Below are 15,079 nucleotides of genomic sequence, written 5' to 3'. Positions count from 1 at the left end.
CTAGTGTAAATGAATTTAAGGGTAGGTATGATAGCTGGGTTGGGTAATTTACAGCCTCCCTCGATGAGTCCTTGACTCCCTGGAGGTCTCAGATAATAATAATAATAATAATAAATACGAAAGGTTCTAGAAACTAAGGAGCTATGCATCTGATGCGATTGTGTCATTAAATATTGGACATTTAAGTCGGCCCAGTAAGAAATCTGTTCATACGCGTACGTTAAGGTGAACCCATATCTCTTCTGAAAGAAAGAAGATATTACGGAGTTTTTAAGGGTTGACATTGACAGGTTCTTCCTCAAGAAGATTGCTGTTTTAGCGTCCGAGGTCCACTAAAATTTTTTTAGTATTTTTTTTTTCTTAGTGTAAATTTTCAGTACAGTCCAAATATAATATATTAAAATCCTATTAATTAAGATTTCTTTTATTTAAAGAAAGAACGTTCTAAGGTCGATTGTAGTGAGCGATTAGAGGAACTTTCTCTAAGCCTTTCTTCTGCTGTTTCCCAAGACAGTGGAACTCTGGCATGTGCATGCGGTCAGTTCTCCTCCAGAGTTTTATCTCTTAATTCAAGAAAATTGACCACGGATCCCACATTATTTCAAATAATAGATTGTTTTAAGGTTATGGACCATGAGTTGGTGGCAGTTTCCTGCATATTCTCTTCATGGGTTGCCGCTTAATATCACTGATAGTCTTGGCCAGGTATCTCTGATTGGCTAAAGATAGAGATTAACTTCCTCTCAGTCTCTAAAAGTTAGATAGGACTAAAATGGCCTCGTCTACACCCTTAGGAAAATAAAAGGCACTGGATGATTTATTTTTTACTTTTCTAATATGCACAATATATTGCCACACTCGAGTGTATAGTCGTACATAAAATCAGTTACAGTATGCCAAGAAATGGTATTCTGATTTTCTTTCGACTTGATTTTCAACCGAAAAATATTAAGGTTGTGAATGTTATGCCAACCACTTCACAATTTTTCACTTGAGCAGGAGATGAATTTCATCGCCTGTTGTGCACCCTCCCCCCACCGCTTATTGTTATTGGAGACCTGAAGTAGCTTCAAAAATTTTCGTGTTTGGTCTCTAGAGCAGGGTTTTCGCACCACGTAAAAAAAAATTTTTAATTAAATAAAATATATATATAAAATTAACAAAAAATGAAAGAAATTCCTTGCCGACCCACAGTACGAATGTACTGCATTGAAAAGTACAGGACTAGTGAATACTGAGGATTAACTGTATTATATGCTTTGTCCAAGTGGGCCACAGCCAAAAACATTTTGAGAACCACCGGTTTAAGGGACTTATTAATGAAGATGGTGTAATCATTTCAACATTGGAGTCTCTCATAGGAAGATAAAAAAAGTCGAATAAGTTATCATCAGCAAAAGTATCAATAGCACAGGAGATCTCAAAAAAGTTATCTGTGAAATAAGAGAAGGAAGGCAGGCGAAAGCTGCCTTGGGGCACAACTCGGGATAGAATGAAAGGTCAACGCTAACCTCCATGATAGTGTAAAGTATTTATATACAATACAATTTCTGATGTGTGACCGTTTTGGGATGTCGGCTTAGATGCGTAATCGTCTTTTTCCTAATTTTACGGCTCCAAATGCTCTGATTGAAACATTCCACAAATTTTAATAGGGACAATAAATTCCAAAGCTCAAAAAGTTTTAGAGGAATAAAAGGCGTTAGATGATTAAACAATAAGCATCCTAACACTGAACCCTGTTCCTAACAAAATGACTCCTGTAAAAAAGAGAGGTGTGACAGGTACTGAATGAATAATGGTTCATTTCTGTCTTCCATGGGAAATTCTAAGTTCAGAGCATATTGCGAACTATGCAGTGGAATTCCCGGGATGAGTCTTTTGACTCGAATGAGATACCCGTTAACAACAATGAAACCTGTTAACAACAAAAGGATTTAAAGTATTTTTTATTAGCAGAGTCCTACTGGACATTTCTACAGAACATCAGCTGATGTGCAGTTGTTGTCATATACGATTTGAATGTACAGAAAAATAAAATCCCTGATAATGAATATTTAGATAAAAATACGAATCTAATTTGCTTTTCTTTAGCTAATAATTTTATCTTTTGTAAAGCAAAGTCTTTTGTAAAGTCTCACTGCCGATCGCTAGTGAGATCTGTCGTCCATTGTCCCACTGATCTCACTAGCGATCAGCAGTACTATTTCCTCCTCCCCCCCTTTTTTTCCCTTTAGAAAAACGTTGCTAAACTCAAAATAAATCAAAGCCTTAAATTGGCCCATTTCCCTCATGACATTTTCATAAAATGTAGGTAGATCTGCATGATACTATAAAAACAATGTCATCTGGGTCGGTTTTTATTATTTATTATCAGTACCGTCGATAGGGTGTAGCACAGAGGCAACCTGCCTCACAGCGCAGCTTAATAAGAGCGCTCGTTCAGCCATATTGCGGTAGGCGCCGTCGCTAACAATTCCTGTTATCGTTGGTCTAGCAAGGTCTAGATTGGTTAGTCTAGCAACTATATCGATAGAGGCGGACACAGCTTATAATTTAAATTTAGAAGAGCTAATGAACAGTTTTATTGTGCGATATCCCTGTATAGCAAACATTTAATTAATATTATTATGTAATCGTTTTGCATTAATGTTTCTCTTGTAATAAAAACAAAATAGCAATTGGAGCTTTTCTTATATTTTTGTCTTATAATCCATCAGGGGCGATATTTAATTGTTTGCCTCAGGACGCGATCCAATCTGGCGACGGCCCTGTTTATTATTATTATTTAAATAACTACTCTCAAATTATGTTCTCTTTGACTTTACAAAAGACAAAAGTTATTAATTATAGAAAAGCAAACTACATTCGTTTTTTTTTTAAATCTAAATATTCGTTATTAGGGATTTTATTTTTCTGTACATTCAAATCGTATATCACAACAACTGCATATCAGCTGATGTTCTGTATGAATGTCCAGCAGGACTCTGTACTAATAAAAAATATTTTAAATCCTTTTGTTATTATCATTGTTGTTAACGAGTATCTCATTGAAGTCAAAAGACTCATCCCAGGAATTCCACTATATAGTTCGCAGTATGCTGTGAACTTCACAAGAATTTCACCATGGGAGACAGAAACTAACCATTATTCACTCAGTACCTGTCACACCTCTCTTTAAACTGATTCACTAAAGAAGAACTGAAAACCACCTCAGGCAAGACATTCCGATCATTCACCGTAGCAAAAAATTTAGATCTCATAGCCTTGCTAGCTAAAACTTTCCTTCACCTTCCAATGACGACCTCTTATTCTATCCTCCCCCCCCCCTGCCACATAATGAATAACTTCTCCCATTTTCATTTTATAAAACCTTTTTAGTAACCTGAATGTTTCTATCGTGTCACTTCTCTTCTGTCTATCTGCAATATCTCTCAACCACCTACACATCACCAAGAGATCAATGCGACCAAATTTGAACATGATAGCCCAGAGACTTAGAAAGAGAAATAATGACTTTTTCCCTAGTAATCAACATATTTTTAAGCATTCAATTAATCTTCTGAACTATTTCGCCAATTTTTGCGATATGATCTCCGAACTTCGTTTCCCTATCAACCATAACTCCTAGATCCCTGGCCTCATCAATTTCCAGCAATGAAGCTCCATCAATAGAATACACCGACTGCAACATTTTCAATACAAAGTGAATAACTTTACATTTAACTTTATTAAAAGCAAAACCATTTTCCTTTGACCATAGCGACAGCTTTTTTAAATCATCCGGAAGGATGGCTATTCAAGGCTCCAGAAATCCACTCACGACAGGCGAGTAAACAGAGACAAGCAGAGAGTAAATTTTCGTCCTCGTTGTAAAGGCATTGAAAAAAATCGCATAGTTTGCTTTTCTTGTTAAAAAAACATAGGTGGCTGCCAGCGAATTCATTAGAGAATTTTTATTTCCAGAGAGAGCCGGAAATAAAACTTCTGGATCTGAAATCCTTAATTCGAATATTGCTGGTATTCTCTAAAAGTCATAATGCATTCCAATCGTCTTCAATTTCTTCCCATCTTTTGACTCCTTTAAGGTTCATAACTTTATTTTTCTTTCTATGTGAAAGACTGTTCGTTGTTTCGTAGTAATTAAAAATTCAATCTGTCGTAACTTCCTCCCCTCCTTAACAGTTGTTCTGTCGTTATTCTCTTTAACATAACATAAAAAAGTTAAACGTTTTTCTTTCGTTTTTCTACATAAAAGATATCATAAATATCCACTTTTGAGTTCCAAAAATTTCATTTCTTTCGTAGTAATATTATAGGATTCTTTTCACTTCACGCATGCTCCAGTTCGTGAAGCATTTCCGGTTTTCGTTTCAATCATGAAGCGATAAAAATAGTAAATGAAAACAGTAAATCTCGCTCTTGAACAGTGCAAGAAAATGTACGTTTTCCATATCAATACATGCGCCTTAAATTAAATTATAGTTATCATTTCCAATGAATAAATTAAATGTTTTATGAAATCAGTGCATTTATTTAGTTCAATATTACACTTTCACGTATATACATACTCCCGACATAGGTAATGGACAATCTATTCTTAAAAAATAAATGAATTACACTTTTCTTACAATAGAATTTCATTAACAAAATAAACCAGTAATTATAAACACAGATTTGTCACATTTTAATTAAAAACTGTGGTACTTGTATACATCTTATTGTTACAACACTTTTATCCCTTAAATAGGTGCGCACTTATAATATAATATTGTCAAGGACCCTTTAACAAAGCTCTACTGACTTATAAAAAAAATCGAACTATTTTCCACCCAGTTTTGAATTCTGGCTTTCATCAACTTTTTCAAATCATTCCTTAAATAGTAACAGATCTGTAATTTTCAACCTCTGTTCTGGATCCACCTTTATGCAACTATCATACCTTCCTTCTATGATCTTGCAACTCCACTTGACCTGAGACTTAAACTAAAAACTCTAGTCAAAGGTAAGTCTAGTTCCCTTGCACATTCGCGCAACACACGGACCGAAATCCCTTTTAATCCTGTTCGCAAATTCACATTGAGATTTTTTAGCATCTAAGCATTTCTGGTTCGTCAACTTTAAGGATTGCATGCACGCCAAGTCTCATCAGCTACTACTTTACCTTCATTTTGATGATAAACCTTCACAAAATCAGTAATCAGTAATTCATAAAGTCAGTAATTCAGCTATTTTTTCAGGTTCTGTTACTTTTATAACAGCATAATTCAAGCATATTTTTCCATAATCACTTTTCTTTATCCTCTCTAAGTAACAAGAGAATTCTTCGGGATTCACTTTGGAATGTGCAGCCAGTGTCATTTTATAATGTGATTTTGCTTTCCGTACCATGCATGCCACCTTTCTTGCTTGTCTCGCACTGTTCGTGAGCTTTGTTGGTCATATCTCAGCTTATAAACTCTCCACAACAACTTTTTTTTTTTCACAGCTCACGCTTGATGGTACTACTTATCCATTTAACCCCAACCTTTTTTTTTATTCTTTTTTCCCTAGGAATGCCGTCTGATGCTACTACCTTTAAATATTCTTGAATTATTCCCATGCATCACTAACATCCTTTCCTTGCAGTATATTCTGCCATGTTATCCTCTAAGTTTTACAAAATCACCAGATTTATAATTCCACAAATACCCATTCTTAACCGATTATTCAACATGGCCAAACACCTCCAATTGGAGACAAAATGACAACATTGGGTACGGACAGGGGCGCGCCGGCCATATGTGCAATGTGTGTGACGCACACAGTCGCCAGGATAGTAAAGACACCAAAGATTTGGTAAATTTGATATTTTAAATAAAGTGAATTTTGTCAGCAAAATACTGCAGTCTTCATCTATGAATCTCTAACTTGCTTTAGATGCATTGAACAAGCTTGTATGTGTATAATACACGTACAAGCTTGTCATTCAAACTCACCTTTTTTTTTTTTTTTTTTTTGGTGGTTGTTACCAGTTTTGTTGGCTGAATGAATTCTAGACATGTGATTTTGTTTTGTGTAATTTTATCACTAGAAATGATCCAATTGTAAGTAAAATTTGGATCACTCGAAAAATTTCAATCGAGATATAATTTTAATAACACATTTCAATATATTCCACCTATATATTTCAGAATTATCAGTTCGACTTGTTTTGCAAACTTTTACCAATTAAAATAATCTCAAGTGAAGCCAAACTAAACCACGTCGACATCCTCAATAATTATTATTAATAATAATTTATTTTTGAATGAGGACAATATTATTATTATTATTATTATTGTTTATTTATTTATTTATTTTTGAATGAGACTTGCATATACCAATTTTTTTTTTTTAAAGTCCAGCTAGACTAACATGCTTACGGACAAAACTAATTTAATAGGCACTTATGTATTCATTTATTTTATTTTATTTTATTATTTTTATTTTTTATTTTTATTTATTTATTTATTTATTTTTGCGAAGTGTATTAATAAGTTAGTAACGTAAGAGCGATACCAGAGTGATACAACTTCGAAATGCAGACGATTTAAGAACAGCAAATTCGTGTATGCCACGAATATCCATATGTTAATGCTATATTTCGAAATAACCTTATGTTTTGAAATAACAGAAACTGCAAAATGGCTTTTATAACTAACGAATTTATTTATATTTCGCAAAAATTTAAAATGTCTTTCATCATCGTAATTTAGGTTCTGGGCTTACAGTTTTTGATAGAGGAGACGTTTTTTCACTTTTTAATACGGCTTTTACTTTTTTTTTTTTTTTAGACATTTTACAATAAGTAGGAGTTGATAGCGAACAAAGGCTTAGTGGTTTCTATCGGTAGCGATTTTCATTCGCTGACTGATCTCTATTATATACAGTTGACCATTGAAGAACGCGTGTTTGAACTACGAGGTCTACTTATACGAGTTTTTTTTTTTTTTTTTTTTGAACAAATATGTTATTATTATTATTATCATCACCCAAACAGAAGTCATACTTTCCCTTAAATTCATTCACACTAGATGCACTCACTCAATAAATTCAAATTTCAATAAATTCCTCTTCTTTCTTATCATGAGATTTCTCTTCTACCAAATCAATGTTTGGATAATTACAGTCACCCAGAACGATCCCTCATTTAGTACCCATAAGGATAAATTGAATAAATAAGGATAAAACAACAGAAAATTATTTTGAAGGGATCCTCAATCCATCTCTCTAGGGTTCCAATGGGATCTCGTATGAGATCCCACTGGAATCCTATTCTTCTCAGAACGTCTTTTTTAACTACATATTCATGAATTGTTTGCAAATATCGGGTGCATCAACAAAGGGAATATTTACCAGAACTCATTCAAAGAACAATGAATGAATACCCCAGTGAATTTCATAAATCCTGCCTTTTCTTATCATCACTTAGATCAGTGCTTCCCAAACTTCTAGATGTCAGGGCCCCCTTTGCAAAAATTAAAATATTCCCCCCCCTCGAAAAAAATTCGTAATAGAGAGATATATTATTATAATATTTATTGTATTTATATTCAATACAAAACATACACAGCGAATATTGCAAAAATCAAATGCATATATCACATTTTTTGCCTCTTACCGTTTGGTTCTGAAGACGATGCGGGCTGTTCTGGTAAAATATGAAATAGTCCTTTTTTTTTTTTTTTTTTTTTTTTGAGTCTGTTTCTGATTGTTCGCGGGAATTTTTTTTTTATTTTTTATCATCCACTTATCCATCTCAGGGTTAAATTTTTTAACGTAAAATAGATCAAATAATATCACCGCTTACCGATACTGGCACACCACAGACTGATAACATGAAATTAGTGAATATTACCGGAATAAGGGAATCGCCGGACCAGGAACATTTTTCTCTTTTGTGACTTTTCTCCCTTTAAGGTAATTAAGCCTAACGCGAAACAGACAGCAAAGGCAGATTATTAACACGTGCATATGATTGGTGCGGTATTCACAAAAGATCGCGCAACCGAAAGATAAAAGAATAGCTGACAATTGAGTTGAAATGCTAACTCTCTTCAACCGAATTCCATATGTTGAACTGCCATAACATTCATTATATATATATATATATATATTACTTAGTTTTAACACTTTTACAAATTTTAACACGTTCGGTTGAATTTTATTGCTGCCTTGGGAAATCGAACTCACACACATCTAATTAATAACAATAGGTGTTAGTTAGATACTGTGTTTGCCCATGCAACATATGGTTTTGTCTCAGTCTATACAGCATAGTTTCTGTATGAGGGGACATGTGATTCATTAATTAGTGTGTTTTTATCCCACTTGTCTCTAATTGCACTATTTGTTGAGAAATATATTACACAGACTCCTCATGCCTTATTCACTGGCATAATAAAAGTGCTTGTTTTTATTGCCTCTGCAGTATAGTGGTTGTTAGGGAGGGCTGTTGTTTACCACTGCAAGCGAGTTACTATCTCCCCACATGAACTTGTTTAGGCTTTTTTTCATGTGTGAAGTATGTGCGAAACTTTTATTGGTAACAGAAAACCAGCTCGGATGACAGTGATAATATAAAACGAGTTTTGATATGTATATAAAGTCAATATCAACAGTCCCTGATTACGAACGCGTGATGAAAGGGACAGGAAGATTTGGGGCTTCCCTGGAGAGCATTCGAAGTAAATACAATTAACCACTGCTTTGAAATGAAACATATGAATAAGCAATATTTACTAATATTCATTAAACGCCGAAATACGCAGGAAGCAAAGTTTGTGAACCAACACCAATGTGTGAATTTTTCCATTAAAATATAAAAAATAACAAAAAAATAAATAATAAATAATAAAAGTTAAATACGTTTCTTTTAAAGTAAAAAAAAAATCTACTTAGTCTTAAAACATTTTAAATTTGTTTTCATTATTTCACGGGGCCCCCTTAATAAAACCTACGGCCCCCAAGGGGGCCGCGGCCCACAGTTTGGGAAGCGCTGACTTAGATTAGCTGTACACTGTACAGACCACTATCGTTTGATTGGAATCACCTCTGAGTGCATAGAAAACTCAATGAAATTTCGTTGAGTTCCATCTCGTCAGAGCAGGATTATTACTTTGCAAGCGTTTTCCCAAATATTGCTTCTACAAATAGTTTGATTAAAACCACAGTTGATATAAGCAGAAACATTTTTATAGAGATTATTAAAATAAAAGCTTAGCACCTTGACAGCAAATATATTAACAGGAAAAAAAGGCATATTCAAACTGAAAAAAAAATTAACATAATTCACTTGTGACTAAAAAAATAGGGGGGGAAGTCACAAGTGAATTATGTTAATTTTTTCAATTTTTTTCAAACAACGTTGTCGATTCGACATTTGGAAAACATCAATCCTTTACTGACGTGTTTTTTTTTTTTAGTTCTGAATTTAATTATTCAGATATCCTTGGTGATTAAAAATACTTTCTTAAAAAAAATCATCATCATGATGCTTGTCAAGGATTTAGACCTAGAGTGTCTTGTTCTGGCCTTAGAAGTCGTCATGGAATTTCTTAAGAGGACTTCCTGGTTTTCTTTTTCCTAATGACTTCTACTTTAAGGGTGGTTTTGGTAATCTTTCTGTTTTCATTCTTTCAACGTGTTCCATCCATTTATATTTATATTTTTTAAATTTTTTCTATTACTGCTTCCTGGTTTAATTCTTTCATAATTTCTTCATTTCTTTTGTGATCAAATAGAGTATAATTTACAGTTTTTCTCATAAACTCCATTTCAGTAGTTATTAATCATTGTATGTCTTTTTTTTTTTATTGTCCAGATTTCACTTCCATACAATAAGACTGGTAGGACTAACGTATTTTATACTTCTAGTCCGGTTTGTTTTTGAACTTGGTTTGGTTTAAATATAGAGTTAATTACACCTGTTATTTTTACATATTTTGCAATTTTTACGTTTATATCTTTTTCATTTTCATATGTGATCATACATCCTAGGTAGTTAAATGAATTCACCTGTTCTAAGATCTTGTTATCTATTACTAGTTTAGTTCTTACTGGATCTTGTCCTTTAAAGGCCATCGTTTTTGATTTTTCTGTTGATATTATCATTTCATAATCTTTGGCTATCTCATTTAAATTTAAAATATCTTTCTGTAAGTTATCTTCAGAATTTGCAATTATTAGAAAGCAAAAGGAAAGGGTGAAAGAAATGATTGTTGTGGCAGGTACGAATGATTTGAAAGGAGATAAAATGGAAATGATAGAAGACCTGAATGAATTGTTTGAGGTAGCAAAAGAAAAGAGTGAGAGAGTTAGAATGATTAGTCTTTTGCCACGGTATGACACAGTGAAATCTTTAAAAGGAGGGCCATAATTGCGAATGACTTTATGCGTGGGTTATGTATGACGAGTGGTGTGGAATTTGTGGACGTGTGGAGTGAGTTTGATGGGCGAAAGGATCTATATAAGATGGATGGCTTGCATTTGAATGGTTATGGTGTAAGAAGACTTGAGAAAGTGTTGCTGAATGTAGTGGATGTGCAAATTCAGGGAAACTAGATTCGTTAAGGGGGGGAAGTAGATATACAGTCCTTAGGGAGGCAGTTGAATGTAAGAATGAATATAATATGCTAGAGCAAATAAGGACAACAAACCAGAGTGGGATAGTTAATATAAGGCATCAAGGTAGGGTTGGGGCTAATGGGGGTCTTAAATTCATGTACACTAATACTAGGAGTATTAGGAACAAGAAGGAAGAGTTTTTGGCCATGGTTGGCACCTCCAGACCACAGGTTATTGGCATTAGTGAAACATGGCTGACTGTAGATGATATAGCTAGTGGGATTGAATGTGATGGGTATAGTGTGTTCAGGAATGACAGAGAGAATAAAATGGGGGAGGAGTATTGTTGATGATAGCTGATGAGCTACAGCCAAGGAGAATAGAAGTTGAATTGCAGGATAGAGAAAAGAGCACATTTGAGGCCATTTGGTGTGAGATTGTGGCTAGCAGAACTAAATATACAATTGGGTGCTGCTATAGACCAGGTGATGGAAAAGATGGTGGTGACAGTATGCACAAGCAAATAGAAGAAATGAGTGGAAGGAGGGTGATTATTATGGGAGATTTCAACAATGGTCGCATTGATTGGAGTGAGGAGAGGACACACGGGAGGAAGGAATTGGATTTTATGCGGTTATTAAGGGATAACTATCTGCGACAGCATGTAATGGAAAATACTAGGGGTCAGAGAGTGCTTGACCTAGTAATTACATCTGAGGATTTGGCTGTAACAAATATGACCACATTGCCATCAGTCGGTGAGAGTGATCATAGGGTCTTGACTTGGGAGGTGGCTAAAGGTGTAGAATTTTCAATTAAGACAGGGTACACGTGGAATTATCGGGCTGGAAAGTATGACAAGCTTAGGAGTTTGATTGACTCAGTGCCATGGCATGTACAACTGCAAGGACTAGAAGTTGATAGTGCATGGGAGGTGGTTAAGAAGTGCTTGCATGAAGCAATGGCTGACTGTATACCTAGAGTCCGAATAATAAATCAAGTAGGAGTTAAATGGATGAATAACACCATTAAGCTTGAGCTGCAAAAAAAGAAACAACTATGGAGGGAATTTAAGGAGAAAGGTGACCGGCAGGCACATGAACGGTATAAAGCGCAGGCCAGAAGGGTGACGAGTGTGGTATGAAAAGCAAAAAAGGATTACGAAAGAACATTGGCCATACAGGCTAAAGAGAATCCTAAACAGTTTTTTAGATATGTAGCAAGTAAAAGGAAAAATGTACATGGCTGAATGATTTTAAAGAATGCCGATGGTAGGGAGGTAACTGAATCAGTTGAGATAGCTGAGTTACTGAGTGAGCACTTTGCAAGAATATATCATCCAGGTGGTGACATTGCAGAAACGAATAAACCAGTAGATTATACGGGAATTATGGTGAATGAAGTGGAGGTGAGTAGTCTATTGCATAACCTCAATGTCAATACATCTGTGGGGTTGGATGGTATACCAGCTCGTGTAGTACGAGAAGCAGCTAATGAATTGTCAGTACCCTTGACCATTTTGTTTAATTTGAGTCTCGGGTCTGGGTTAGTCCCGAGTGGGTGGAAGGAGGAGAAAATAGTTCCACTGCATAAAGGTGGTTCCAAGACCGCTGTTGTAAATTACCGACCGATTAGCATATCAGGAATCATTGTCAAGGTCTTAGAGAAATTAGTCAAGAAAAGAATACAGGATTGTATAGATGAAAATGGGATATTGTATGGGGGACAACATGGTTTTGTGAAGGGTAGATTATGCCTCAGTAACTTGCTCTCGTTTTATAACACAGTGACAGCTGAACCGGATAGGGGTAATGGGTTTACAGTGATACTACTGGACCTTGCCAAGGCCTTTGACAGGATACCACATGGAACCCTAATCAGTAAACTGGAGCAGATAGGGATAGATATAGGGTTGGTAAGATGGATAGGAGGGTGGTTGAAGGAGAGATACCAGAGAGTGGTTTATTCAGGAGTGGAGTCAAAAAGACGGCTTGTGACTAGTGGTGTGCCGCAGGGCTCTGTTCTTGGACCACTGCTTTTCAATTTGTTCATGAATGATATTGGAAAGGATTTGAGAGGAAGTGTTCACTTGTTTGCTGATGATGCAAAGTTGGGTAGAGCAATTGTGAGTGCACAGGATGTCAAAATTTTACAGGATGATTTGGATAGTTTGGATGACTGGGCTAGGAAAAATGGATGTCAGTTTAATGTGGCAAAGTGTAAGGTTATGCACTTTGGGGTGAAAAGAATAGCAGCAGTATATCGCATAGGTGGAACCGTACTCCAGGAGATTGATGAGGCCAGGGATTTGGGAGTGCTGGTGGATAGGGAGTTGAAGTTTAGGGGGCACATTGCAAAAGTAACTAAAACAGCTCACCAAATCACTTGGCTTATGAAAAATACTTTAAAATGCAGAGACAAACAAGTTGTTGTTGTTCCTCTGTATCGAGCCTTGATAAGACCCCATCTGGACTTCTGTGCCCAGTTATGGGCACCAGGGTTTCTTCGTGATGGGGAGGAAGTGGAGAGGGTCCAGAGACGAGTGACCAAGATGATAGCAGGTCTGTGGAATAAACCTTATGAGAATAGGTTGAGGATTTGTGGGTTGCAGAAATTGGACGATAGGCGAAGGAGGGGTGATATGATTGAGACATTGAAATTACTGAAGGGTTTTTATAAGATTGATCCAGAAGATATTTTTGAAAATATCACTGGTGGTGGGAGGACTAGGGGCCATGCATGGAAGCTGGGCAAGAGCGTGGTTGACAAGGGTGTTAGAGCTAGGTTTTTTACTTGGAGAGTGGTGAATGAGTGGAATAAGCTTCCAGAGTCTGTTGTGGGTGCTACGACCGTGAATGAGTTCAAGGCAAGATATGATAGATACTGTGTGAATGTTGAATAGTTGTTCCAGACATGATGTTAGGGCCTCCCTCGATGAGTCTGTCGACTCCTTGGAGTTTCCCGGAACAATAATAATAATAATAATTATTATTTGGTCATCAGCAAAAAGGAGAGTGTTTGAGTTCACAATAGGAGAACGTTTAATACTTTGATAGAAATTTGTATACCATTTTATTATTATTTCATTTAGATAAATATCAAAATGGGTTGCTGAAAGGAGGCATCCCTGTCGGACTCCTTGGTTTATCTCTCTCTTACATGATAGTTCATAATTTAATCTTCTTTGTATTTGATTTTTTCATATATACTTATGATAGCTTTTAGGATATTATTTGGTATTTTGTCTTTCTTTTAATATGTTAAATAAAATGCTTCTTTTAACTTTGTCAAATGCTTTTTCAAAGTCAATAAATATAATATGTGCTTCTAAATTGTATTCTCTTCTTTTCTCTATTATTATTTTTAGGCAAAAGGCTGGGACTATACATGATCGTCCTTTTCTAAATCCATTCTGTACTTCTAAAATAAAGTTTTCAGAATGTTTTGTTAGTTTGTTATTTAAAATTCTGCTGTATATTTTGTAAAAGGAATTCAGAATACAGTACTTATACCTCTATAATTTTAATGTCATCCCTGCTACCTTTTTTAAAGATTTTTTTCCATTCTATTGGTGGGTTACTTGTTGAATAGGTTTTATTTTAAAATAATAGGAGTCTTTCTTTGAACCTTATTCCTGCATACTTACACAATTCTGAACCTAACCCATCCTCTCCAGGTGATTTTCCGTCTCTTGTTTCTTTCAGGCTGATTTCTAATTCTTCTTGAGTTATTTCCTGTTCATTTTCATTAAGTGTTTACCAGTTATCTTTTTTAAAATACTTATCTGTGCACAATTCTGAATAAAAACTTAGAAATTCTTCTAATTTCAATTCGGTGTTTAATTTTACGTTTTCTTTAGTATGTGTACTTAAATGTTTCAAAATCTTATATACTTTGGTTCTTATTTTATATAAATCATGTTCTAAATTAGAAACGAATTTGTTCCATGATTCTCTATGTCTTTTTCTGACTTTTCTTTAAGATATGGCTCTTATTCTTTTATATTCTATTTCATCTTCTAATCTTTTACTGCTTAATCATTTACGATATGCTTCTTTTTTACATTTTGATTATTTCCTTGATTGTATCGTCCCATATCTTCAGTTTTTTTTTCTACTTTTTATTGAATGTTTTGGTCTTTCCTAAGCTTTCATTTGTTGCTGTATTTAGTATCGTTTTTATATTAAGCCATTCTATTTCTTCATTTCGTTTTATTTTATCTAAATATTTGTTAATTCTTTGTTCATATAGCCATTGTATATTTATGTAATTTAAGCAAGTTTGAGCCCGGTTAGTAGTTGGACGGGGTTCGATCGTTCGATGCTGTTGGCACACTCTCCCTCAATGAGTCTTTGGACTGCCTGGAGGTGTCACATAATAATAATAATCTAGCTTTATAAAAATGTTTTAAATTTTCTTTTTGCGCTTGTTATTTGTAGCCATTTAGGTGGTAATCTTAATTTTATTTTAACGAGGAAGTGGTCACTACTTA

The sequence above is a fragment of the Typopeltis vanoorti genome, chromosome 19 (assembly GCF_054136105.1).
Source record: "Typopeltis vanoorti isolate ZY-2024b chromosome 19, IOZ_Tvanoo_1.0, whole genome shotgun sequence".
NCBI classification, from domain to species: domain Eukaryota; kingdom Metazoa; phylum Arthropoda; class Arachnida; order Uropygi; family Thelyphonidae; genus Typopeltis; species Typopeltis vanoorti.
The sequence above is the reverse complement of the archived record's forward strand: the minus strand, read 5'-3'. Positions refer to the sequence as shown.